Below are 27,480 nucleotides of genomic sequence, written 5' to 3'. Positions count from 1 at the left end.
CACCTAGTGAATCCCCCTCCAGAGGCAGAGGAGGGGGAAGGAATGGAAGACGCCGCCCAGGCGGCAGAGGGGGTCCGCAGAATCAGGGCGACAGGGATAGCGTTCCCAAGAAGCCCTTCCAGCGTTACTGAGTGGAGGCCCGACTGTCATACTCTGGAGGCGGTCGGGGGTCGCTTGGCTTTATACCCAGAGGCCTGGCTAAACCTTACTTCAGATTCCTGGGTAAAAAGCATAATAACCAGAGGATAACTACATACCCTTCTTAAACAATCCTCCCACCCAAAAAAGATTCCCAGACGTTCCACCCACTCTGCGGGATCAAGCAGCCATAGAAATTCAAAGGCTGTTAGAAAAAAGGGTCATCCAGCCAGTCCCGGCGGACCAAATAGGATCCGGAACTTACTCAAGGTTCTTTTTAGTTCCAAAGAAAACAGGGGACTGGAGGCCAATACTGGACCTCTGCAAGCTCAATACCTTCATGAAGAAGGAAAAATTCCGGATGGTCACACTTCAATCGATCCTTCCGTTTCTTCAAACGGACGATTGGATGTGCTCTATCGATCTCAAGAATGCGTACTACGACATAAAAATGGCCAGGCCATCGAGAGATCATCTGTGCTTCTGGCTGGGAGCCAGTCATTTTCAATTTTGAGCTCTGCCATTTGGCCTCACCTCAGCCCCCAGGGTGTTCACCAAGTGCATGGCAGTAGTGGCGTCCCACCTGAGACGACTAGGATTCCGGGTGTTTCCATACTTAGACGACTGCCTCCTCACCGCCACCACCAGGCATCACCTATTGCAAGCCAGGGACTATACAATCAATCTCTGTTCCCGTTTAGGCATAACTCTGAACTTCGAAAAATCTGTCTTATCGCCCTCACAGCATATATCATTTATAGGAGCGGAATTGGACACTACCTTATCTCTGATCAGACTTCCCCAATCAAGAGTCTCAGCCCAGAGAGAACAGATTTCTGTTCTTCTAGAAAAAAAAAAAAAGTCCCAGCCGCACAAGTCTTGAAAGTTTTAGGCATGATGGCAGCTGCCTTTATTGCGGTCCCCCTAGAGGAGAATGCACATGAAGATCCTCCAGTGGCTACTCTTTGCACAGTGGTCTTACCAAAGGCTACCATTGTCGCACAACATCCTGCTCATGGAATCTTGCAAATGGGATCTTCGATGGTGGATGAACAGTCACGAACTTACAATAGGCCGCCCGTTTGTTCTTCCTCCTCCCATAGCCACAGTAACCACGGACGCTTCCCTGATAGGGTAGGGGGGACTTTTTTAGGGGAGAACAGTTCAAGGCGAGTGGAGTACAATCTGCACATCTATGTCCTAGAGTTAAGAGCAGTGTTCCTAGTGTTGTAACACTTTCATGACTACTTACCTCCGGGGACATTTGCAATTCAGACAGACAACATGTAAGTGGTCTGGTACATATACAAGCAAGGAGGAACCAGGTCTTACCCCTTATGCAGAGAGGCCCTGCGGATCTGGCAATGGGCTGTGTCCACCGGACGCTTTCTCATAGCAACGCACATCCCGGGGACGTCCAACGTAATAGCGGACAGGTTGACCAGGGCCATCCTGCTGCCTCACGAGTGGTCCCTCAAAAATCAAGTAGCGGAAAGGATCTTCCACAGATGGGGCCAGCCTTGCTGCAACCTTTTTGCATCCCCCTTGAATGCCAAATGCAGAAGCTATTTTGCCCTACTTTTCCCTCCGGGAGGTGCCTCCAGGAACACACTTGTACACGATTGGCCCCCAGGTCTCCTATATGCCTTCCCTCCTGTTCCATTAATCCCAAAATGTCTGCAGAAAGCCAAAGGTCTGGAAAGGACTATCATCTTGATAGCACCATTCTGGCCTCAACAAATCTGGTTCCCCTTCCTCCAAGCTCTCCAAATAGAGGAACCTTGGACTCTGGACCCAGTGCCAGACCTGCTGACCCACTCGTCAGGAGTTCTTCACCCCTCTCTCTCGTCCCTCAAATTGACAGCATGGCTGCTCCACTTCCCAGCTTAGCCAGGTCGGATCTTTTGTCTCCAGCAGTACAACAAATTCTGATTTCTTCCCACAAATCCTCCACTAGAAAATTATACAAGAGCAAGTGGAAACGTTTCGCGTGTTGGACCTCCAAACAAGGTATAGATCCCCTGGTTGCTCCTGTTCACAAGATTCTAGAATTTCTATCTACTCTTTTTCACCAGGGGGCTTCAACATCCACCATAAGGGTACAACTGGCTGCCATATCTAATTTTCATGTGGGTGAAGGATGCGCTACAATTATGTCGCACAAACTTTGTAGGGCTTATATAAAGGGAACTTATCATCTCCGACCACCTATTCGAAGCCCAATTTTTCCTTGGAATTTGAACCTGATGCTATTCCAACTCATGCTATCGCCGTTTGAACCAGCTTCATCATGCCCACTGAAATATCTTTCTTGGAAAACCCTATTTCTGGTGGCAATCACTTCAGCCCGCAGAGTTTTGGAGCTGCAGGCACTGTCAGTTAAGCCACCATATCTCATATTTCATCCAGACAGGGTCACCTTACGTACTAATCCGTCCTTTCTACCAAAAGTCTGCTCAGAATCGAATCTTAATCAGTCCATAGAACGTCCCACTTTTTTCAGGAACCATACCAATAAGATGGAATACATGCTTTACAAATTGGATGTACACAGACAACTGAGATTTTACCTGGGCAGAACAAAGGAGTTCAGGAAATCGGACCAACTATTTGTGTCTCATGCAGATAATAAGAGAGGACTTGCAGTTACAAAAATCACGCTATCCAAATGGCTTGCAGATTGCATAAACTTTGTTTATTCATCTTCCAACCAGTCTACTCCCCTCAAAGTTAAAGCTCATTCTACTAGAGCTGTTTCTACTTCTCTGGCACATGCGGCTCGTTTACCTATAGATACCATTTGTGCTGCGGCTACCTGGGCCAAACCTCATACCTTTATAACTCATTACAAAGTGGACAGGGCTTCCTTTGGTTCCACTGTTCTCAGGAATGTTCTCCCGTGAGCCACCCGGGGTTTAGGGTGCTGGGGACACTACCCGTGTGTAAGAACAAATGGCGAGATCGAACAACTTCACATAAAGAAGTTATGTACTTACCATAATGTTCCATGTGAGTTGTTCATCTCGCCTTTGTTCTTACATTCCCGCCCTCCTTCCCCCTCCGTTTTCCAGAGGAACAGGTACGACTCATGGCTGGTCATCTTTCTCATGGTTCTCTGGGACTGCTTGTGTCTATGTATGTGCACGTAGTCAGACAGGTTTAACATATATTGCCTGTATCTGTCGTTACCTTTTACGTATATACGCGTATAGATGCTTTGGTGCGTATGCATGTGTAGGCAGGTATGTTTTGTTGTCTGGTTTGTTTGCAAACTAGATCTGAGGGTTAGCAGCAGAGGATCATGGGATAGGGACTGTACCTCGAGCTTCTCTTACACGCAGAGCTTTGAATGTGGCTGACTCGGAGCCGATCCTCGGCTCCGAACCCGTGTGCAAGAACAAAGGCGAGATGAACAACTCACATGGAACGTTATGGTAAGAACATAACTTCTTTTTTAGCAAACATACCTGGTATCAAGCAATATGAAGCAACCAAGCATCATGTTTAGGTTGCAAAAATAGTATAAACATCATTTCCATATTATGTATAACAATAAAAGAGAACCCACAACCTGTTTTCTAAGAAAAGGAAAAAAGTTTCTACAGCTTACAGTCCTAGAGTACAGACTAAACTCGTGCCAACAGTTCTATATTTAAAGCGCAAAAATAAGTGTCCAAAAAGTCCCGGACCCTTAGCCAATAAAAAATGGATAGATACAGACAGGCATTTATAATGAGTTGAAATTAGAGCATTTATAACAGGTACCTGTAACTCAAAAGATCTGTCAGGCTTTAGACACATAAGTTGAGTCAATATGCTTGGAAACATATGAAACATGTGAACATCTGAATTGGGCTACAGAATACTCTATAAAACAGAAATTACGGCTGTATTTGCGCAAAATATAACCTATATGCTCCTTATTGAGATCGCAAATGAAAGAGCTGCTTCAGTATACTAAAGAAACCGAAATTGCCTAAAGGCGAGGTTTATTTTCAAGATATATATACAGAGAAACAAGGAAGTCTCACACCGGTATTAACCGATGTTTGTAGTGACACAGCCTGCAGCTTTAAGAGCCCCTGGGACTGATGGGAAAGCAGAGGTCAAGTGTAAACAGGCTGTAGGACGACATGGCAGAAAATGAAAGTTTTGATGTGTAGACCACCAGGCGCCACGAGGTTAGAGGGTCTGCAGAACAGACAAATAAGGTCAAGGCAGGACTCCGGTACAGCACTGCAGAAGAATGAGACAGAAGCGAGGCAAATCCGGCATGCTGCATCTAACCGAGAGGATGTCGCCCCAGGTTTAAGGTAAGTTAGTGCTTTTGCTGTACAGCTTCCGGACATTCATTGAAAACTTGAAGAAATACAGAAGCATCTTCCTTGCAGTTTACCGCTGATAGTTTCGACCCTTGATGATGAAATATCAAGGTGTTTGGATATTTCATCTGGAATTTTATTTGTTTTTTAATTAGGTAAGCACAAAAGGGTGCGAGCTTTTGTCTTTCCATCTTTATTAATGTAGGGAGATCCGATGATAGAAATATTTTGAATCCATCCCATTGGATGTATTTTCTATTCCGGGCAGCAAGTAAGAGTTTGTTTACATGTTGAAAGTTGAGTATTTTCGCATATACAATTCTCGGATTTATTTTGTCATATAATGGTCTTAGGGCTCTATGAGCACGTTCAATTATTATCTGGTGAGACAAGGGTGTGTTATCTAGGAATAAAGCAAATATTTTCAATATAGTTTCAAGTAAGGTGGTTTGATCAATGTGTTCCAGAATGCATCTTAAGATAATATTATTTCATCTGGATCTTGCTTCAAGATCCAGGAGTTTCTGTTGCATGTCAAGGATGGTTGTGGCATTAGTTTTTTGTTCTTTTTGTAGCTGGTCAATTTTGACCTCATTGTCAAAATCTTTGCTTCAGTTTTGTCAATTCTTGTGAGTATTCTATCTAAAGAGTCTCCAAAGGTTTTTAATTGCACGGAGAAGCTTTGTATTGCTGTTTGAATAGGCTGCAGTGCCGGTTTTAAGTCTTCCATGCTGGTAGGGTCAGATTTCACTTTGGAAGGTGGTTTTGTAGTTTCCTGTTGTTTTGCAGTCCTTGTCCTTTTAGGTATTATTTCTTTCTCCGGAGATGATATTGAGGAGTATTTCGCTTTTGAATTTTGAGCTTCCATAGATTCAGATTCCTGTGGCATAGCTGGATTTATTTCTGTCTTTATTTTTAGGAAAGTGTAGGCCGGAGAGCCCCAGACCACATGGACACCAGACAGGCCTAAGGTAAGAAATGATCAGTAGCAATCCACCAAGTATTAACTTCAATTTCCCGTTCAGGAGTCAGTATTTAGCTTCAATTAAGTTCCTCAGATCCAAGGAAAGGTTATTGCTTGTAAAATTTACTTATCTCTCATAAAATAGGGTTGCTGTTTTATTGAATGTAGCTGAGCTATGGTCTAACACTGCTTATAGGACGGCAGCCATCTTGAACTCGAAGTTTACCTCAAATTTGGCTTTGGCAGACTTTGTCCTCTGAGTTGTTTGTTTAGTTTGAGAGTGCTTTTATCCTGCTGGGTGCTGCACTTCCTAATTTTTGCCATGAATTTCTTCCTTCTGTTGTACAGCTTGTTGAATTTGTGATTCCACCAGGGAGGCTTGTTTTTTCTGAGTTCTGTACTTCTTCCTGGTGCTTATAGCTGCCTCTGTGCAGCTATTACCATGCTTGTACATGGTTTCTTTGAACATTTCTGCATAGACAGCAGTGTTCTCAGGGTTAATGGGGCCTTGAAATTTTGCCAAGTTATCACTTAGTAGCATGACGTTAGCCTTAGAGTAGTTCCTGAATTTTCCAGGGTTAGCTTGTGGTCCTGGTTTTATCCTTACTTCAAAGGAGACCATTTTGTGGTCTGACCATACCAGGGAAGACATTACAGTTAGGGGTGTGCAGCACTCTCCTATAGTAGTGATGACCAGATCCAGTATGGTTGCCACCCCTGTTTGGTGCAGTGACAATCTGGTCCAGGGAGTTTGTGTTTACAGAATCCAGGAATCTCTGTGCCTGTACGCCCGTACATTTGGTGTCGTGTAGGATTCCCAGTTAGTAGTGGGGTAATTGAAGTCACCCATGAATATGGTTTTGGGTTGGATGGTGTTTCCAATAAGTTTAAATACATGGTATGGGTTTCCTGGGCCACAGAGGGAGACCTTCTGGTGATTTGAACATAGAGCAGCTAAAGTGCATTGTCCTGTTTGACCAGCCTTGAGGTACAGTGGATATAAAAAGTGTACACACCCCTGTTAAAATGCCAGGTTTTTGTGATATAAAAATGAGACCACAATAAATCATTTCAGAGCTTTTCCCACCTTTAATGTGACCTATAACCTGTACAATTCAATTGAAAAACAAACAAACCTGTTAGGGGAAAAATAAAAAAAATGTACAATAAGCTGGTTGCAAGTGTGCACACCCTTAAACTAATACTTTGAAGTACCTTTTGATTTAATTACAACATTCAGTCTTATTGGGTAGGAGTCTCTCAGCATGACACGTTAACTTGGCAATATTTGCCCACTCTTCCTTGCAAAAGGACTCCAAATCTGTCTGATTGCAAGGGCATCTCTTGTGTACACCCCTCTTCAGGTCACCCCACAGGTTTTCTATTGGATTTAGGTCTGGGCTCTGGCTGGGCCATTCCAGAACTTTAATTTTCTTTTGGTGAAGCCATTCTTTTGTTGATTTGGATGTATGCTTGGGGTCATTGTTCATGTTTGAAAAGTGAAATTCCTCTTCATCCTTTCTAACAGACGCCTGAAGGTTTGGGGCCAAAAGTGTCAGTATTTGGAACTGTTCATAATTCCCTCCACCTAGACTAAAGCCCTAGTTCCAGCTGAAGAAAAGCAACCCCAAAGCATGATACTGCCACCACCATGCTTCACCGTGGGGATGGTGTTCTTTTGGTGATGCGAAGTGTTGTTTTTGCGCCAAATGTACCTTTTGGAATTGTGGCCAGAAAGTTCAACCTTAGTCTCATCAGACCATAACACATTTTCCCACATGCTTTTGGGAGACTTGATGTGTTGTTTTGAAAATTTTAGTCAGGCCTGGATGTTTTTCTGTGTAGTCCAGACATATGGAGAATACGGGAGATTATTGTCATATGTAGTACACAACCAGTACTTGCCAGAAATTCCTGCAGCTCCTTCAGTGTTGCTGTAGGTCTCTTGGCAGCATCCCTGACCAGTTTTCGTGTTGTCTTTTCATCAGTTTTGGAGGACGTCCAGTTCTTTGCAACGTCACTGCTGTCCCATATTTTCTCCACTTTTTTGATGACTGTCTTCACTGTGTTCCATGGTATATCCAATGCTGTGGATATTTTTTGTACCCTTCTCCTGACTGATGCCTTTCAGGAATGTGATCCTTTTGATGCTTTGAAAGCTCTCTGCGAACCATGGCATGTTAAGTTGTCAATCTCGCCTTCATTCTTGCTGGATGGGTTCCCGACTTGGCCAATACTAAAGCTCGAGAGCTAATTCCACCGGCTCGAGGCTCCCCTATATCCCACAATGCTAGGCGGTAACTACTCAGATCTCGTTTGCCGCTATAGCTGACGAGGTGCTTTTCTACCGGCTCAGGCAGGTGAGTTAGAGTTTTTACCATATTAGGTATTTCTTAACCCCCTTTTTTGTTTCATACCATAACCTTTTTAGTTTAATTAAATATTTAGATAAATCGACCCCTGTTTTTCGGGTCTATATTCCCTTTCTTCCCACATCTTGTAGGCCTTCGGCCCCTCCCTTCCCCCAGTCCTTTAGTGACTAAATTAGTTGTTTTTCTGTTAAGGACTTGTGTGTGTGTGTGTGTGTGTGTGTGTGTGTGTGTGTGTGTGTGTGTGTGTGTGTGTGTGTGTGTTTGTGGCTTGTGTTAGCCTTAATAATTTAATAATTTCTTCAGTAAAGGGTGTGTCTGTAGTGTGTTTGTGTTGTTGTCAGGCACTCCTTTTACGATGTCAAAAGACAAGGTCTCAGGCTTCAAGAAGTGTGACTCGTGCTGTCAGAAAATGTCTCTGACAGACGGTCACACTTCTTGTGTGTATTGCCTGGGACCTTTGCACCTGCAGGACTCTTGTGCTGTTTGTCATGGTTTTAGCCCTAGAGTCCTGCAGGAACGCAAGAACAAATTAATCTTGTGGGGCTTATTAAAGCCTGAAGGCCCCCCGACTCAGTCTGTGTCAGGGAAGCCTTCCAAAACTTCAGTCGGCTCCGGTTTCAGAGTCGACTGCTGGAAAGACTGTCGGTTTCGACATCGGCTCCGGCCGGAGCCGATGTTTCCAAGCCTCATACTGTTACCTCGGCTCCGGCTGGAGCCGAGGCTGATAAAACTCCATTGGCTCCGATACTCTTATCGGAGCCACAGTCTAGGAAGAGGTCCAGATCCCCCTCTATCGGCTCCGTGCATTCGGCGCCAGGATCCCCTCTTCTTTCTGAACGGAGCCATAAAACTCATTCCTCACGGTCTTCCAGGTTATCTGACCATGATTTGCAAAGGGTAGTGACTAGACTTCTCAAGTCCGAGGCACTGGCCCAAATGCTGCATAGCCCAACTCACCAGTCAGTGGCTATTTCCGTTCCCCAATACATTCCTCCTCCGACTCCTTTGAGTTCAGAGCCAGGGCTTCTCGGAGCCATGACTGTCGGTGCGTCGGATCCGATACCTTCCCTTTCGGCTCCGTCGTCTGCTCCGATCTCCTCCTTGGAGGGATCTCGGCTCCGAGGGGGCGAGTGGCATCGGACCCTTGTCCGACCCCGCTCTCCCTCTCGGGGCTTCGGCGCTGGTGAGTTCGGCTCCGACATCGGCTCGAGCTGTCCCTGTCGGTGACGGGGGAGGTCCTTGACTCTTCGGAGCGGGGGCCTCTGGCCTTGCCTGACAGGGGTGCCTTCGAGGTCATGCGGAGCGTGCTAGAACCAGGTTCTGCCCCACAGTCGGCTCCTTCAGCCCCCCCATCTACAGTGCCTGCGGTGATTTCTACTCACCCCCTTGTCTTAGACTGCAGAGAGCCAACTCCTCAAGTTTCCCCATTGGGAATTTCCTCCTCTTCCGAGGCCTCTACTGACCCGGCAGGAGATTTCCAAGGAAGAGGCAGTGCAAGAGGAAGCACATTGACTCCCCTGAGTCTATCACCTCTGACACTGACTTAGAGGAATCCGAAGGCTCCCCTCGATCCCCCTCTGAGGATGTCTCCTTTGTTGACATCCTTGAGATCCTGAAACAGAGGGGGAACTGGCCAGCCCTTAACCCTTCGGAGGATGAGTCAGTGTATATTGAGGCGTTTGGCTCTCACCCTTCTACCTCCTGGGTGTCCCCTCCCTTGACCCCCTTATGGAAGTGGTGGCAAGGAAGGCTTGGACGGCTCCTGATTCAGTGGAACCCACTCCGAGGAGACCATCTAAATTTATTACTGCCCCTAGCGATAAAGATTTTTTTATCCAAAGGTGTCCCTGTTGATGCCATGGTGGTGGCTGCGGCCACTAAGAAGGAGTTAGCTGATCCTTCGGTTCCTGTCCATCCTCCTAATAAGGAATCTAGGACCATGGACAGGTACGGCAAGCGGATGTTCTCATCAGCGACCTTTTCTATGCGTTCGCTGAATTACTTATGCCACTTCACTCGTCTCCAGAGAGATTTACTCAAGGATATGGGTGAACTGATAAAGGATCCTACAGCTGAGGGGTTCAAAGACACAATGAACTCCCAGTTGGCAACCTGAATTCCATCGTTAACTCCTCCATGCGGCTGGTCTCATATGCTGCAGATGGGGCGAGTAGAGCCGCAGGCACAGGTGTTGCCTTACGACGTCACGCCTGGATGCGGCTATGCAACTTTGCGGACCCTTTCAAGGTGTCCTTCACCAATTCTCCCTTTGATGGATCATCCTTGTTTGGTCCACAAGTGAAGGATACATTGACCAGGTGCGAGGTAGAAGGTAAGACTCTCTCTGCCGTAAGAGTCCATTTTTCCACCCCTTCTAGACCCTATCCCAAAGGTCAGAGGGGAGGAAAGATGTGGTTCCGCAAACAATCCCAGGGAGTCTCATCTGACGCACAAGGCCGATTCCCCTCTAGAGGCAGAGGGGGGAATAATAATAGACGCCGCCCTAGAGGCAGAGGAGGTCCGCAAGACCAGGGTAGCAGAGAAATGTTCTCTGACAAACCCTTTCAGCATCCCTGAGGGGCTGCCTGGCTGTCCACCTTCGGAGGCAGTCGGGGGAAGGTTATCCCTGTACCCAAAAGCCTGGCTTTCCCTTACTCAAGACAAATGGGTACAGTCGATCATACCCGAGGGTTACAAAATTCCCTTTATTCACATCCCATCCCAACCCAAAAGATCCCTTCCAGACGTTCCACCCGGTCTGAGGGAACAAGCAGCATTAGAAATTTCAAAGCTGCTATCAAAAAGAGCTATCCAATCAGTCCCGGCAGACCAGCAAGGATCCGGAATCTACCCCAAATTCTTTTTGGTACCAAAAAAAACAGGGGACTGGAGACCCATACTGGATCTCAGCTACTTAAACAAGTATGTCAAGAAAACAAAATTCTGGATGGTCACGCTACAGTCCATTCTACCCTTCTTGGGTCAGGACAATTGGATGGGCTCGATAGATCTTCAGGACGCGTACTACCACATCAAGATGAACAGACACTCCAGGAGATATCTCCGCTTCAGGCTGGGAGCCAGTCACTACCAGTTCAGGGCCCTGCCCTTTGATCTCACTACAGCCCCCCGTGTGTTTACCAAAAGCATGGCAGTGGTCGCGGCTCACTTGATACATCAAGGATTCCAGGTGTTTCCATATTTAGACGACTGGCTCCTTACCGTCACCACCAGACATCAGCTTCTTCTATCCAGGGACTTCACCATCCAATCTTGCCAAGCTCTAGGCATTTCGATAAATTTTGAAAAATCTGCCTTGTCGCCTTGTCAATCTATTACCTTTATAGGCGCCACCTTAGACACACTCAGTCTTTCAGCCAGACTCACAGAGCAGAGAGTGTCAGACATTCGGAACCAAGTTTCCCCTCTCTTACAATGCAACAAAGTCAAAGCCAGACTAGTTTTGAAGGTGTTAGGACTCATGGCAGCAACTATTCCCCTTCTCCCCTTAGCTCGCTTTCACATGAGGATCCTCCAATGGATGCTGTTTACTCAATGGTCCTTTCAACAGCTCCCGATGTCCCATACCATATCAATCATGCAAGAATCAACTGTCTTGGTGGATCACTTCACATCAATTTCTTCGAGGAAGACCCTTCACTCTTCCCCTCCCAGTCGCCACGTTGACAACAGACGCCTCCCTGATCAGGTGGGGGGGGGCATTATCAGGGCAGGACAGTCCAAGGCACGTGGCAACCTTTCGAGTGCCACTTGCACATAAACGTCTTAGAGATGAGAGCAGTGCTTTTAGCGTTGCAAGCCCTTCACGACTCTCTTCCCACTGGGACTATTGCAATTCAAACGGACAACATGTCCGTAGTATGGTACATCAACAAACAAGGCGGAACCAGATCATACCCTTTATGTCGAGAGGCACTCAGACTTTGGCAATGGGCGATCTCTTCTCAGCGTTTTCTGATAGCAACGCACATTCCCGGGAAATCCAATGTTATTGCAGACAAATTGAGCAGGGCAATTCTCATGCCCCACGAGTGGTCTCTAAAGAAATCAGTTCTAGAAGAAGTATTCCTAAGATGGGGCCAGCCTTGCTGCGATCTTTTTGCTACTCCCCAAAACAGCAAGTGTCACGACTTCTTCACTCTCTTCCCGTTACCAGGCCATCCCACCAGAGACGCTCTAGTTCACGATTGGCCCCGGGGACTTCTGTATGCCTTTCCCCCCTTTCCACTGATATCTCAACTAATTCAGAAAGCCATCGCCTTGAGAGTGACAATGATCCTCATTGCCCCTTACTGTCCTCGACAAATATGGTTTCCGTTTCTTCATCGTTACCTTTTGGAGCAGCCTTGGCATCTGGACCCAGTACCAGATCTGATAACCCACCAATCGGGTCAGCTGCACCAATCTCTGCTTTCTCTAAACCTCACAGCGTGGTTTCTCCGATTCCAACCTTAGCCAGGCTTCCCTCAATATCTCGCTCTGTCCGAGATATCTTGATAGCCTCTCATAAATCTTCTACTCGGAAGATTTATAGTAGCAAATGGAAACGCTTCTCCTTTTGGGCCACGTCAAAAAACATAGATTCCTTTACAGCACCTATCCAGTCTATTCTAGATTTTCTAGCAGAACTCTTTCATTTAGGATCATCTGCATCTACCATTAGAGTTCAATTGGCTGCCATATCTAATTTTCATGTTGGTGTCTCGGAGTCTAGCATCATGGCTCACAAACTCTGTAAAGCCTTTTTAAGGGGCGTATTTCTTCTCAAACCTCCAATAAAAGATCCCCCGCCTCAATGGGATTTGAACTTAGTTCTGGCATCTTTAATCCTTCCCCCCTTCGAACCGGCGGCTTCATGTTCTCTGAAGTTGCTTTCTTGGAAGACACTTTTTCTGGTAGCTATAACTTCAGCAAGAAGGGTATCTGAACTCCATGCTCTGTGCAGTCATCCTCCTTACCTAGTGTTTCACAAAGACAGGGTATCCCTCCGTACTAATCCATTCTTTTTGCCTAAAGTTTCCATAAACCTAAACCAAATTATTGATCTCCCCGTCTTTTTCCCTAACTATTCAAACAGGTCAGAACAAAAGCTACATTTTTTGGATGTTCATCGCCAACTTAGATATTACTTAGACAGGACTAAACAATTCAGGAAATCTAATCAATTGTTTCTGTCATATGCGGAAGGGAAATTGGGCCTTCCAGTTACTAAAGTATCCCTCTCTAGATGGCTCACCTCTACAATTACCTTCATCTATGAGATCAGACATCAAAAACTACCCTCAAGACCCTAGAGCTCATTCAACTAGGGCATTAGCTACATCCGTAGCTTTTCAGGATAGGCTGCCAATAGATTCCATTTGTGCAGCAGCCACCTGGGCTTCTCCTCATACATTCATTTCACATTACAAATTGGACATGGTTTCCAGAAGCCGTGCCAATTTTGGTTCCACTGTTCTCAAGAGTCTGTTCCGATAGGCCACCCGGGATAAGGTGCTAGGGACGCGGTCCCATCCAGCAAGAATGAAGGCGAGATTGACAACTTACATTAAGAAGTTATGTACCTACCATAACGTTCCATGTTAGTTGTCTTCTTCTCGCCTTCTTTCTTGCGTTCCACCCTCCTACCCCCAAGCCTGGACAGACCGACAGGAATTCAGTTTGTGTTCTTCCTCTGGAAGTCGTCATTCCCACACGTTCTTCCACCTCTTTTATCCTTTATGAGGTCTGCGATACTTTTTAACGCAGATTGTTTTGAGGTGGGTTTCCCTACTGCATTCTATGGAGACTAGGATTGCTTGGTATAGCTATCAAACGAGATCTAAGTAGTTACCACCTAGCATTGTGAGATATAGGGGAGCCTCGAGCCGGTGGAATTAGCTCTCGAGCTTTAGTATTGGCCGAGTGGCTCCGAACCCATCCAGCAAGAAAGAAGGCGAGAAGAAGACAACTAACATGGAACGTTATGGTAGGTACATAACTTCTTATTTTGCTGTAGCAGGCAACTGAGTAAATGTTAGGAAAATCCAGCTAGGACAGCTGATCTTTATTTGGGGTTAATCAGAATCTCTTTAATTGATGGCAGGTGTGTACCCAAGAAGGCTGAATGTTGTAATTAAATCAAAACGTGCTTCAGCAAAGTATTAGTTTAAGGATGTGCACACACAACAGAGTATTAGTTTAAGGGTGTGCAGCCATATGCAACCAGCGTGTTGTAAGTTTTTTATTTTTTATATTTTTCCCCTAACAGATTTGTTTGTTTTTCAATTGAATTGTACAGGTTATAGGTCACATTAAAACTGGGAAAAGTTTTGAAATGATTTATTGTGGTCTCATTTTTTATTACAAAATCCTGGCATTTTAACAGGGGTGTGTATACTTTTTATATCCACTGTATATTTATTTTTGAAGTAAATCAAGACACCTCCACCTTTAGTCCCTGTCTGTGTAGTAGAAGGTCTAAATGTGTGGATGGCATTATAACCTTGCAGTGTTGTGCTCTCTGTGGCTTTAAACCATGTCTCAGTGAGCGCACAGACGTTGGCCTTGTCTAAGGTGAAGAGAGCTTCTAGGGAGGGGAGTTTTTGCTTAGACTCCTAGCATTGCGCAGTAATATTTTTAGATTTTCTTGATTTTGATTTGCTGTGTTGGAAGTACTTTCAATTTGTCTTCCCCCATAGTGCCTTTTTTAAGCAATGCCAATGTTTTAGCTAATATTCTAAAGGCTGGAGGAGGAGAGGTGCAGACCATCCCTGCAAAGTAGCACGATATGACTCCTGCAAAGTAGCATGGTGTGACCATCTCCTTCCATGCTGGCAAATATTGCACCCCCTTAGAATGACACCAGAAGCTAAGCCAGTTATTAAAGTCAGTCATCTTTTGTTCGTATTGTGGAATCATCCTTGGAGAAGTTAAAATGCCGCTCATTGCTAGGCTTATACCAGCCTGAGACACACATTCCAAGAGCTGCATGATGTCTCTTTTTATATAGTATAGGGAGGTATGTCTCAGGTAATTTACTCCCAAATGGACTATGACTGAGTCATACCGGTACTTGTGGTCCAGTGACTTGAGTGTGTGCATAATGTGGCAGATCTAGCCCCAGATAAACAACTTACTGTGACGACCTACTTACTTCGCCTGGTGAGCGGGACATCAGTGTGTCTCATGATGGAGTGTGCAGTGACCAGAATGTTGGATTGTGTGGTGGCTTACCTTATGGGTTTAGAAGTAGAGACTTCATGTGATGTGGCTCTCTGTGTTGATGTGGCTGTTGTTTTGAAAATGTGGATTTTGTCATTGAAACTGTAACTCGGAGTAAATTTCTAGGTGTTAATAAGTGACCGTCTCAAATATGACTAGCATATACTGCACAACATTAAATCTACTCGCCAGAAGCTAAAATCCCTTTATAAGATCAATGGATTCAGTACAGATGCTGCAAAAAAAAAAATGTAGCCACCACCTTCTTATTGCTGACTGTCTTGTGTGCCGCTCCTGTCCTAACAAACTTAAATACTCATAGAAAGAAACTTGCCTCCTGCTACATTAAAATAGCTAAATTTCCTACCAGTCTCCCTTATATGACCCACCATTGTCATAGCTTAAAGCAGTTAAACTGGCTTGAACAACACAATTACCTAACATATATTCACAGCTAACTACAGCACACAAACTCAGTCATCATCCAGAAAAATGCCCTGCACTACATAACTTATTACTGCCCTACTGTCTAGCAAGGGACCTCCGCTCTAGTGACAAATTCTTACTACTCACAAGTAAGTCAAGTAATGTTGCAGGAGACTCACTGCACTCCCTATACGTTGATAAACTCTGGAATAGTATCCCCACACAAATAAAACTCTCAGACAAACTCAGTAGTTTTAAACCACTGCTTTAACAACGTCTTAACCAATCTTAGTCTTGCACATGCTCATCTCAAGGTTGATACTTTGTGCTCACCATACAGTACTCTCAAAATACTCTCCATAAACAGAATGCACTCAACCTCACTGAAATGACAAAAGATTTTATATATAACTGCTGCCTGTGCAGTCCACTAAGTTGTATGTGGGCTTCATGTTTAGTAACATCTATCAAAAATCCTACAGTGTAAAAATGTAACTACTCTGTGTTTAACTGGAGTTTAGTATAATGCAGTGTAAGCAAATATAGCTTTGCTCTCTAGGCCTCCAATGAAAATGGGTATTACTCAGTCAGACTTTTCATGGTAAACAAAGACAGAAAAATAAGTAAATATGAAGGGGGTGGTAGGAGCAGCAAAGTTGGTTTGGGTGTTAATTGAATTAGTAAGTGCAACCCCCACCTGCATTAGTAAATTTCTTACTGGAGGCTAGTGGACAACAAGCCAGAGTCTAAAGGTTTGATTATCTAGGCATGCGATGCAGTAAAGGAATTGAAATATTGGGTACTAACTGAGACGAGATGGGACTTGCTGATTAATTTAAATGAGAATTTAGATAGTGCAAGTTTACAGAGGATTTGTGATATGCCTGGTCTATGGCACTAAGTTAGGAAGGCTTAGGATTTTTCGTAGACATGTTTAAGTATTTGACACACTGCTGAGGTTAAGGAGATTAACATGAAAGACCCACATTAGAAAATAAAGATACGAGAAAGGTGTTCAGGGTTCCTGAGACTATATTTAATAGCCATGTCCAAATCTGGATGCTTTTTAAGATGGCTTTGTGTCTATTACTGGAAAAGATGCTTGTTAAAAAAAAAAAAAAAAGCTTAGTTATTAAAACTACTTAGGTTAGTGGGTTATGATAAAGGGTTAGTTTTACAAAAAAATTAAATGAGCCATATTATCATTGTTTATCATAGTGGCAATACAAAGAAATTGTAATTAAATAAATGTTATATTTAAGTTTTAGTGTTTGCATGCTAGTAGTTTACTTTTGAATGAATTATAGTCTGTCCTGAATGGAGGCGCACCGTTTAAGGACTGATTACATACAAATATTTTATTTTAAACTTTGTTCAAGCTTTAAGGTTTTTGTGGAGTTTAGTAAATCTGTTAGGTTATATTTTAAATATATCAGTTTTGTTTCACCTTGGTGTCTGTGGATTTCTATATTTTAAATAAGTGTGAGCTGATTTAATATTATGTATGTGAAAGTTGATCAATATTAAAAGAAAAGTTAAAATTAAGATTAAAAGATATTAAAAAAAATAAATAAAATTTAAATATTCTATACAGACCCTGCTGTTGGAATACTGCATAATCTTAACCTACTGACTTTACTAAATGAATTGTTAAGCTAAACCTGACTTATGTTTACATGGAAGCTATATCTCTGTATGATATTCCTTTTTTGAAATTTCTTGTATGTAATACTATTTGGAGTTTTTCTCCCCGGGCCTCCGCTGAAAATGGATCAGTGTCCAGTTGGACTTTCCTGGTCAACAAATGTAAAATAAAATAAATAAATAAATAAAAAGTTTTCCCTAGAAATGGGGGAAAAGCCCAAAGAAATTCATGAGAATCAAAGAACAAGACGAGAAAATGGAAAGTGCAACCTTGGAGGATGAACTGTAATTACAATAGCTGATTTTTACATGAACTGGAAACCTTTTACCCCACTGGTATACAATTATATACCTTGGCAGTAACCGGTACTGTAAGGTATTTGATATAAGCAGGAAGTGTTTTGTTCCTTTAACACACACAGACCTGATATCAGAGAGCTTCTGCTGCAGAAACAGTTATGGGTAATTTTGCAGACATTTTGATTACTTGACACACTTAATTTTCCCACACTGATAATCGTACCAGACGTTCATAATTAGATCATCATTGCAGTACTTTCTAGCTATATGGAATATATACTATCAAGGATCAGACATCTGGCCTCTGTACAAAAGCTTATTTGGTTGCCTTCTTTGTACCTGTATGTCCGTTGGAGCATGAGATTGCTGTTAGAAGTGTGAGCACAAAATTTCTTGCCATTAAAGCGTTCAGTTAGGGGCTTGGCTGTACTGCGGCTTCAGTTCGGCAGTCAGCTAGGATATCAGGTTCTGGGTAGCTGACTACCCGTCAGGGGACCTTCCTTTTACTTTTGACTAAAAAAAATTATGGTAAATTTTCTTACATCTTGGTGAAAAGAGAAATGTCCATGTGGTAGGCAAATCTGTTAGAAGGATTCTCAGTAGCTTACCTTTTTATTTAGGGGAGACGTACAATATCCACTCTTGCAAGGTTTCTTGTTCCTTTACACCGAAAAACAATTTGTAGTTGGCTCAGTAACCTGAATATTTATTTTTCTTGAGAACCAGTATTTAAAGGTTCTTGCATGTTCATCCATGGAAACCTGCTCTGTCACCAGATCTCTCCTCCTGATAAAAAGGAGTAATATACCAAAGAAGATTCTGAAGCAACCCCGCCTTTGGCATCTCTTTACCTATCACAAACTAATTCCGCTGTGGTCATTTCCAAGTCCTCGGACCATGAGTCTTGAGGTTCATGACACTTCTGATGATACTTCATGGGACGCTGCTAAGGGTCAGGAACAGAGCATATACTCCTCAGTTGGACATCAAGCTGTCGCTGTGAAAGGAGACTGTCACTTTCAGATATTGGATGGGTTGGGTACCTCAAATTTTAGTCCAAGAGGAAGTAGATGGCTCTCTTATGAAAGTTCAGAGGATACCCAAGAAAAAATCCCATACAATAAAATACCCTTCCCATTTTCCACTCTGCCCACTCTGTTTAGTGCTGAGGGTTCTAGGGAAGATTGGTATAATTTTGCTAATGATCTTTTTCAAGGCATTTCAATCTCTGTCTTTTCCACTGCAAGGAATCTGAGATCAGTTCTTCTTTTGATCATGCAACTTAGTATCATGATATCTATATCTATATATGTATATATATCTATATATATATATCTATCTATATATATATATATATATATATATATATATATATATCAATATATATAATCTGTTTACAGGGGTAGTGTACTGATCTCAGTGGGCCATTTGTGGGCACAGCCCAGGTGAATAGGATCATATAAGAAGTGAACAAAACACATTTACAGATACAATGATATGCTATAAAGCATATATATATATATATATATATATATATATATATATATATATATATATGTGTGTGTGTGTGTGCTTGTATAATGTACACACATTTATGGATGCAAAACCAGGTAGTTTAACCAGCGTTTTAGGAATCATTAAGGGATGAGATCTGTAGAGGTTCAGAAGAAACTTTGTAAGGAAATCTGCTTGTCATGTAATGATTTTTACAAATGTCTGCAGCTAAGGCAGGACTTTATTTTTCAGGGCTGGAAGTGGATAAACAGACTGGGTAAAAAGAGCGAAAAAGTCAGGTATAAATAGTGGTAGAAGTTGGCCACTGGAGTGAATGCAGTTTTGTAATGTTGAATTTTTGCATGGAGGACAGAAGCAAAATGGTTAGTTTTGTTGTACTCCAAGTTTTGTTGTATTCCTACTTGTGGGTCACCGTGGTGTGATTGAGTAGTTCATGAATGGCCTTTGAAAGGGAAGTAAAGGTGAGGATAAGCATGGAAGCTGTTAACACCCTGTCCCAAAACAGCAGCCGTTATTTATTATAGGAGCTGCCATTTCCCTGCTAAAACCTGACATGTCCATCTGTCCCAGTGCTCCTGTCCAATGCCAGGTATACCTGCTCCTCTCTCTTGCCTGGACTTTTAGTGAGCTGGAGCTGGTGTGATTTTAAGGGCATCCTGGGGGAGGCAGTGCCAGCAACTGCCTCTGTTTGCTGTGGAGGACCATTACCTACATTTGTTTCCCTGATCCCCACCTTTGCATTTGCCTACATGTTTGAGGGTTATGGACCTCTGTGGGTCATGCCTCCCCTCAAGCAGCATTTTTGACAATCTCCCTCCCTGCCAGCGTCTCAGAATCCTGTGTCACTATTTGAAAACAAAGTACAACAATGTTCTATACAAAATATATATAATGTCATTACGACTTACTTTGTACATTTTAGATAAGAAATATAGATGTACAGCTAACTGGATAAAATCAACTAAGAGAACTACTAATTCACCCCCCCCCCGAAAAAAAGAATAGCGGCATGTCTACTTCCACCCCAAAACCTGCTTTTTTTCTGCCATTTTCCAAATGGGGGAGGGGGGAGCATGAAAAAATTCTATTGCCTCGAGTCTGGTGCTGCTGTTCATCAGAGAATTACTGCACAATATCAAAGATGTTCATCATATTGATTACTGCTGCAATAGCCTTAGTTATTTATGTGCGTAATATCCTGTGTAGGATATAACAGCTAGCCAGCTTTTAAAACTTTAAATTTACTTTCCCCTTGTTCAAACCATTATTCAACATGAGCTGAGCTGAAGAAAGACTGGATTGGGCACTAACCCCTTCAGAGTTTTCCTCAATATGAAGAGCACTCCATTTGTGAGTTTTTGAGAATCAACAGCCAGCTGGTGCTTTCCCTTGCTGGGCTGATATATTTGTGTGAAAAACTTCCAGATTTCACTCATGATAAAAGGTTAACTTTTTCTGTGAAACTATCAATTTTAATATAGGAAAAAAAATGTTTTTATTGACAGCCATGTGACTTTAGTAACTTTTTTAAGCAGGAGGATTAGTCTTTACTTTTGTGGAAAAAAATATTAAAAACTAATTTAAAAACTATTGTTTCCTTTGTAAATGTTGTGTTTTAAGTGCTTTTCACCATGTGTTTTGGTGAAAAAAGTGACCTTTACTGAATACTGCTGCCTGGCTTCCCTTGGAATCGGGCAAGTTTTTTGGCTTTACCATTGGGTCAATGTACCAGTTCCATTAAAAGAAGAAAATTAATAAAAAGCCTTTGCCACCACAGCAGGCTGCAAAAGTGCCTTGGCCGCAGATGTGTGACTCTGCTGTGGTCCTTTATGGTTCCTCAGACCATTCATCCTTTCCTTGACTTCATCTGATGTAGTCTTTTTAGGCCCCATGGGCTGAGGTTAGACATGTCTTCTGTGGCTGTTGGAGTGCCTTTGGTGGGTAAGGGATAACCACTTTTGTTGGTTCTGGGAGAAGGAGCAGGGAATTAATATCTGCCTAGTCAGACTGGATTGCCAGTACAAAAGGAGGCTTTGCCTGGCAAAAGTGGGTCTGCTTCTTCAGTAATTCCTGTCATAAAGAAGGAAAAACATAGACATATGTCTTTACCTATCTCAGATACTTTAGATAGGAGTGAATTATTGGGTTTAGCTCAGGTTCTTGACCCTTCATTTCAGCTGTTTCTGGCAGGAGAAGAATGGATTCAATTTCTGAAGAGGTTCACTGAGTATGAAGGGACAATGTTCATTTTTTTCTCCTCTGGTTTCTGATTCAGATTCTGCCATTTTTTTCAAAGGATTCTCTTTTCTGAAACCATTTCCAGAGAGTATTATTTGTTCTCTGCTGAACCCAGCTGCTGCTAAACATTTGATCTGAAGTAGTTACTTCATTTGCTCTGCAACCTGTGGGTATCGGATCCGAGCTGGCAGCTTTCCAAGCTACAAGATCCGAGCTCCTAGCTCCTCCCCCCTACCCATAATCCCCTGCTATGTGCTACATTACCCCAGATAGTTTTTTGCCGCAGCTGAAGCAGCTACTTTTGAAGAGCTCCTTGGCTTTTTGGTGAGATTGAACCTTTTTCTTCTTTGTTAAAAAAAAAAAAAAATCTTTTCTTGTGTGAGAGTGTTTAGTTTTCCTGTGTTAGTTAGCGAAAGTGTAGTTAGTTAGGTACCTTTGTTCCCCCTTTCTAACTAGTTTGTTTTGGTTAGTTCCCGCCTTTCACCCTCCCCCCTCTTAGTGTTTGGGTGTGTTTTTTGGTGTGAGTGGTGTTATGGCCGAAGGGCCTAAGGCGGTGTTCTCAAAGTGTACTGAGTGTGGCCATAAACTTTCGCCGGCGGATGGCCACACTCAGTGCGTTTTATGCTTGGGGGCGGCCCATTTGTCATCGGCCTGCACAATCTGCGCGGCCTTTAATCCCCGAGCTATTAGGGACAGGAAGAACAGGCTGATCCTGGCGGGCTTGTTGCCTCAGGAATCAGCTTCTTCTTCCTCCCCCTCTCAGGCACAGGCTGTCTCCACAGCCCTCATGCCTTCTGGGCCCCTGACTCAACCTGGGACTCAACCTCCCTCTTTGGGTTTGAGTTCGGGGGATTCAGGTACCTCCACTACGGTGGAAAAAAGACACAAAGACAAGAGACATAAGTCCCACAAAAGGCGGGCTGAGACTCAACCCTCAGCCCCGCCGTCTAAGCTGACTAGGTCTCCCTCGAGGGGCTACGGATCCTCCCCCTCTCGGCTCCGTTCACCTCGTTTTTCTCTGGAGCTGGAGGAGGAGGATGATCGGTCTCCCTCGAGGTCGTCGAGGCGACCCTCCCGGCCCACCTCGACGACTTCTTCAAGATCAACAAGAAGCCTCACTGAAGCAGATATGGATCGGATGATGCGCCGATTCATCCAGACCCAAATGCAGATGGGGGTGCTCTTGCCTCCCCCCCCCTCTGGGGGGGAGCGTGGCCCCCATATTTGCTCCGATTACTCCTTCTCTGACCCGTTTTCGGGTCTCGGAGTTATCAGATCCGGGCCCTTTTGGAACCAGGGATTCGTCGGTGCCGATAGCTCCGGTCGCTTCGACGCCGACTGTGCCTTCGAGTCTGTCGGATCTGAGCTATCTGGGCCGAGCGCTGAGCATCGGATCCGGGGGAACTGGTGTGTCTTTGGCTCCGTTGGGTTCGGAGCACACCTCTCTCTCTGCTCCGGCTGCATCGGCTCCGACCCCAATCCCTACCTCGGAGCCGAGGAGATTGCTCTCGGAGCCTGGCGAGAGTAGCTCTCCTTCGGCATTTGAGGTTGTGGAGAGGGTACTGTCGAGGACCTCCAGGTCCCGGTCCGGGCGTCGGATCCTCCCGTACCCCCGCTGCATGTGGGTCTATCCTCCATCATCCGACCATCGGGACAACCTGCTCAAGCCCTCCAGTTGGTTCCCTTAGAGGAACAGGACCCCGTTGACAAGCCCTCTTCGGACAGTCCCACCGAGGAGGTCCCTCAAAACGCCAGTGCAAGAGGAGGCACCTGGACTCCCGCCAGTCCGTCACAACCCACACGGATCTAGATGAAGGAAGGTTCCCCAAGGTCACCCCCCGAGGATGTCTCCTTCGGAGACATCATGGAAATGTTGCGTATTAGAGGGGGGTGGTCTGCCCAAAAACTTCCGCAGATGAATCCGTGTTCCTGGATGCGTTTGAGGGAGGCCCTTCTACCTCCTGGGTGTCCCCCCCGGCTGACCCCCTGGTAGACCTCATTACTACCAGGGCGTGGAAGGAGCCCGACACTGTGGAGCCTATCCCGAAGCGACCCAACAAGATCCTTAGCCCCCCAGTGGATAGATTGTCTTGGGCCAAGGGAACCCAGTGGATGCCATGCTGGTGGCGGCTGCCATCAAGAGAGAACTCGCTCAGGAGAGTTCTACGGTTCACCCACCAGATAAGGAATCTCGAGCACTGGACCGCATTGGGAAGTGGATGTTTAGTTCAGCGACCTTTTCTGTAAGGGCGCTTAACTACATGGCACATACCATTAGGCTGCAACGAGACTTAATTAAGGAATACGCTGCAGCCCCCCCGGAGTCCATGTCAGTCGAGGACAAAAAAGTTTTCTCTACTCGTATGGCCACTCTAAAATCCATCTCTAACACATCCATGCGTCTACTCTCCCATGCCACGGAGGGAGCCGCTAGGGCCAGCGGAGCTGGGGTCGTCTTGCGACGTCACTCCTGGCTCCGTCTTTGCGATTTCACAGATCCCTTCAAGGCATCCTTCGCGAATGTACCCTCTGGCGGATCTTCACTCTTTGGCAAGACCGTTCGCGAGACGCTGGTCCAAAGCAAGAAGGATGGGAAGACGCTGTCTGCCATCGGGGTCCGCTTCTCTAGTCCCCAACGATCCTTTTCTAGGAATCAGAGGGGACAAAAGAAGCTGTGGTTCCGTAAGTCCCAGCAATCCCATCCGGCTTTGGACCCCTCGTACTCTAGAGGCATAGGAGGACAAGGAGGACGCCGGCCCAGAGGCAGAGGGGGGCCGCGTAACTTCGGGTCCAGGGAACCCTTCCCGGATAGACCCGCGCAGCAGCCGTGAGGGCTAACCCGGCTGTCCCTCTCTGGAGGCAGTCGGGGGGCGGTTGTCGGAGCACCTGTCAAACTGGGAGTCCATTACGACAAATCGATGGGTGCTCCGCATCATATCCAGAGGTTATACCATCCCCTTCATAAACCACCCTCCCTCGACCAGACACCTCCCCGATGTTCCACCCGATCGAAGGGAGGCAGCAGCTTCAGAAATCCTGAAGTTGCTAGAAAAAAGAGCCATCCAGCCTGTCCCCCCAGACCAGTCCAGATCGGGTTATTACTCCAGGTTCTTGTTAGTGCCAAAAAAGACGGGGGACCTCAGACCCATTCTAGACCTCTCCACTTTGAACCTGTTCATTCCCAAAGAAAAGTTCCGGATGGTCACCCTCCAATCTATTCTTCCCTTTCTGCGGCAGAACGACTGGATGTGCTCGATAGACCTCAAGGATGCGTGCTACCACATCTTGATGGACAGACGATCCAGAAGGTTTCTCCGCTTCTGGCTGGGAGCCAGTCATTACCAGTTCAGGGTTCTCCCGTTCGGCCTCACCTCAGCCCCCAGGGTGTTCACCAAGGTCATGGCAGTGGTTGCAGCCCACCTGAGACTTCAGGGCATTCAGGTCTTCCCGTACCTAGACGACTGGCTCCTTACCGCCACCAACAGGCATCAGCTCTGCCTGGCAAGAGATTATGCTCTGACCCTTGCCCATAGCTTAGGCATCTCTGTAAACCTCCAGAAATCCTCTCTTTGCCCCGTACAGGTCCTGGAGTTCATAGGGGCCAAGTTAGATACCCGCATTTCTCGAGCAATGCTAACTGCGGACAGGATAAACAGCTTGATGTGTCAGGTGCTAATTCTTCTTCAAAGCCCGGCCCTGAAGGCGGAATTAGTTCTGAGGGCACTAGGATCTATGGCAGCAGCGATCACTCTCACCCTTCATGCGCGTCTGTGAATGAAGATTCTGCAGTGGACCCTTCAAGTTCAGTGGTCCCTGCTACTCCATCCGTTGAATACTCCGATTCCCCTAAGCAGAGTTTGCAGGCACTCCCTTCTTTGGTGGCTCCACGCCCCAGAGCTGAAGGGAGGCCTTTTGTTGTCCCTCCCCCCAAGCCACGCTGACCACAGACGCTTCTCGCCTCGGGTCGGGGGGCATTGTTCGGGCAGAACCGTCCAAGGCACGTGGACTCCCCTGGAGACCGCTTTGCATATAAATGTCCTAGAGATGAGGGCGGTGCTTCTAGCGTTGCAAGCTCTCCACAACCTTCTACCTCTGGGGACTTCTGCAATCCGGACAGACAACATGTCAGTGGTCTGGTACATAAACAAGCAAGGAGGAGCCATGTCCTACCCACTTTGCCGGGAGGCTATGAGAGTGTGGGAATGGGTGATATCCACCAACTGCTTTCTGGTAGCAACGCACATTCCGGGTTGGTCCAACATTTTGCCGGACAAACTGAGCAGAGTGATTCTCACTCCGTACGAGTGGTCTCTCAATCCATCAGTTGCGAAGCAGATCTTCGGCAAATGGGGTTGGCCTTGCTGCGTTCTTTTTGCTTCTCCCTTAAACACAAAATGCAGCGAGTGCTTCACAATACTTCCCCCCGAAGGGGAGAATCCCAGAGACGCTCTAGTCCATGCTTGGCCGTCTGGTCTACTGTATGCCTCTCCACCCCTTCTGCTCATGACCAAGTTTATACAGAAAGCCCGTCGGTTGGGGAGCAGAGTTATCCTCATAGCCCCATTCTGGCCTCGCCATATCTGGTTCCCGTACTTGCGGTCTCGCAGTGTATCTCCGGCATGGATACTGGATCCCATTCCAGACCTGATTTCACATCCGGCGGGATTACAAACCCCGAACCTGGTGAACCTCAAGCTTGCGGCTTGGTTGCTCCAGTTCCACTGATGGCTAGGACTCCCGGTATCTCATCTCCTGTTAAGGCCATTCTAGTCGCAGCACATAAGCCGACTACTAGGAAGATTTACTACAGCAAATGGAAACGCTTCTCTGTCTGGGCCAAAGATAGAGTCCTGGATCCATTTACAGTTCCTATTCCTACTATTCTAGACTTCCTGTCTCTGATATTCAGACAAGGGGCAAGTGCCTCAACAGTTAAGGTGCAATTGGCAGCCATCTCCCATTTCCATGTGGGAGACTGACTAGGATCTTTGGTTTCTACAAAATTATGTAAAACCTTCTTACGGGGCGTTTTCCTCTTGAAGCCTTCGGTGAAAGTGGTGGTGCCTCCATGGGATTTGGCCTTAGTCTTACAAGCCTTGACAGGCCCACCCTTTGAACTCGCGGCTTTGGTTCCATTAAAGTTCTTGTCCTGGAAAACAGCCTTTTTGGTTGCCATTACTTCAGCCAAAAGGGTATCAGAACTTCAAGCCTTATGTATGAAGCATCCTTATCTCATTTTTCATAAGGATAGAGTGTTCCTCAGGACTAATCCATCGTTCTTACCTAAGGTGGCTTCGGAGTCAAATATCAATCAATCAGTAAACTTACCCGTGTTCTTCCTTAACTTTCAGAATAAAGGAGAATACACATTGCATAAATTGGATGTGCACAGACAACTGTGTTTCTACCTGCACAGGACTAAGGATTTTCGCAAATCGGACCAGTTGTTCGTGTCTTTTGCTAAATCAGCCATGGGTAAGGCCATTTCCAAAGTGACTGTAGCAAATTGGATTTGTCAATGCATAGTCCACGGGTACTTATCTGCAGGCAAACCGGTTCCCATGGGAATTCGCGCTCACTCTACGAGGGCTGTGGCCACCTCTGCAGCCTTCTGGTCTAGGATCCCCTTGGATGACATATGCTCTGCAGCTACCTGGTCCTCTTCACATACATTTATTTCTCATTATAAGTTGGATATGGTATCGAGAGATAGGGCTTCCTTTGGCTCTGTGGTGCTTCGGAATATCCTTCCATAGGCCGCCCAGGGTTTCTCCCTAGGTAGCTGGGGACTCTGTCCCACTGGTTGCAGAGCAAATGAAGTAAATACTTCAGATAAAGAAGTTATGTACTCACCATAACGTTCCATGTGAGTAGGTGCTTCATTTGTCTGCAACCAACCCCCCCCCCTGCCATCCCCCGAACCTTTCGGGATTCCTTATCACCAAAGAGATCTTGTTCTGCCTTAGGACAGTTTATCTGGTGTTGCTTCCTCTATCGAAGGTAGGAGTTGTGTAAGAGGCAAAAAATTAGATCTGAGGTAATGTAGCACATAGCAGGGGATTATGGGTAGGGGGAGGAGCTAGGAGCTCGGATCTTGTAGCTTGGAAAGCTGCCGGCTCGGATCCAAGATCAGATCCGATACCCACAGGTTGCAGACAAATGAAGTACCTACTCAGATGGAACGTTATGGTGAGTACATAACTTCTTTGTTAATACCATTCCCTGTCCTTCTGACAAGGAGGAAAAAGCTTTTGATAGATTTGGTGGAAAAGTGTATTCTTCTACAACACTTATTTTAAGAGTTATTAACTGTCAAACTGTTAGTTTATGCTTGCCT

At 45.3% G+C, this 27,480-nt stretch overlaps 1 protein-coding gene across 2 annotated transcripts in view; it reads left to right on the top strand.

Annotated features, from left to right (window-relative positions):
* UBE2J1 (ubiquitin conjugating enzyme E2 J1) overlaps positions 1-27,480 on the top strand; it is an 873,843-nt gene that overhangs the window by 188,590 nt on the left and 657,773 nt on the right. Inside the window, exon 2 of one of the 2 annotated variants that reach the window (XM_044067069.1) lies at positions 5,380-5,431. The exons of the other annotated variant lie outside the window; for it this stretch is intronic. The gene's annotated coding sequence lies outside the window, so the exon portion shown is untranslated. The remainder of the gene's footprint in view (positions 1-5,379; positions 5,432-27,480) is intronic. 2 annotated transcript variants of the gene reach the window in all.

This window comes from Protopterus annectens, chromosome 1.part0 (assembly GCF_019279795.1).
Source record: "Protopterus annectens isolate FY-2018-M chromosome 1.part0, PAN1.0, whole genome shotgun sequence".
In the NCBI taxonomy this organism is placed as follows: Eukaryota; Metazoa; Chordata; order Ceratodontiformes; family Protopteridae; genus Protopterus; species Protopterus annectens.
The sequence above is the reverse complement of the archived record's forward strand: the minus strand, read 5'-3'. Positions and strand labels throughout refer to the sequence as shown.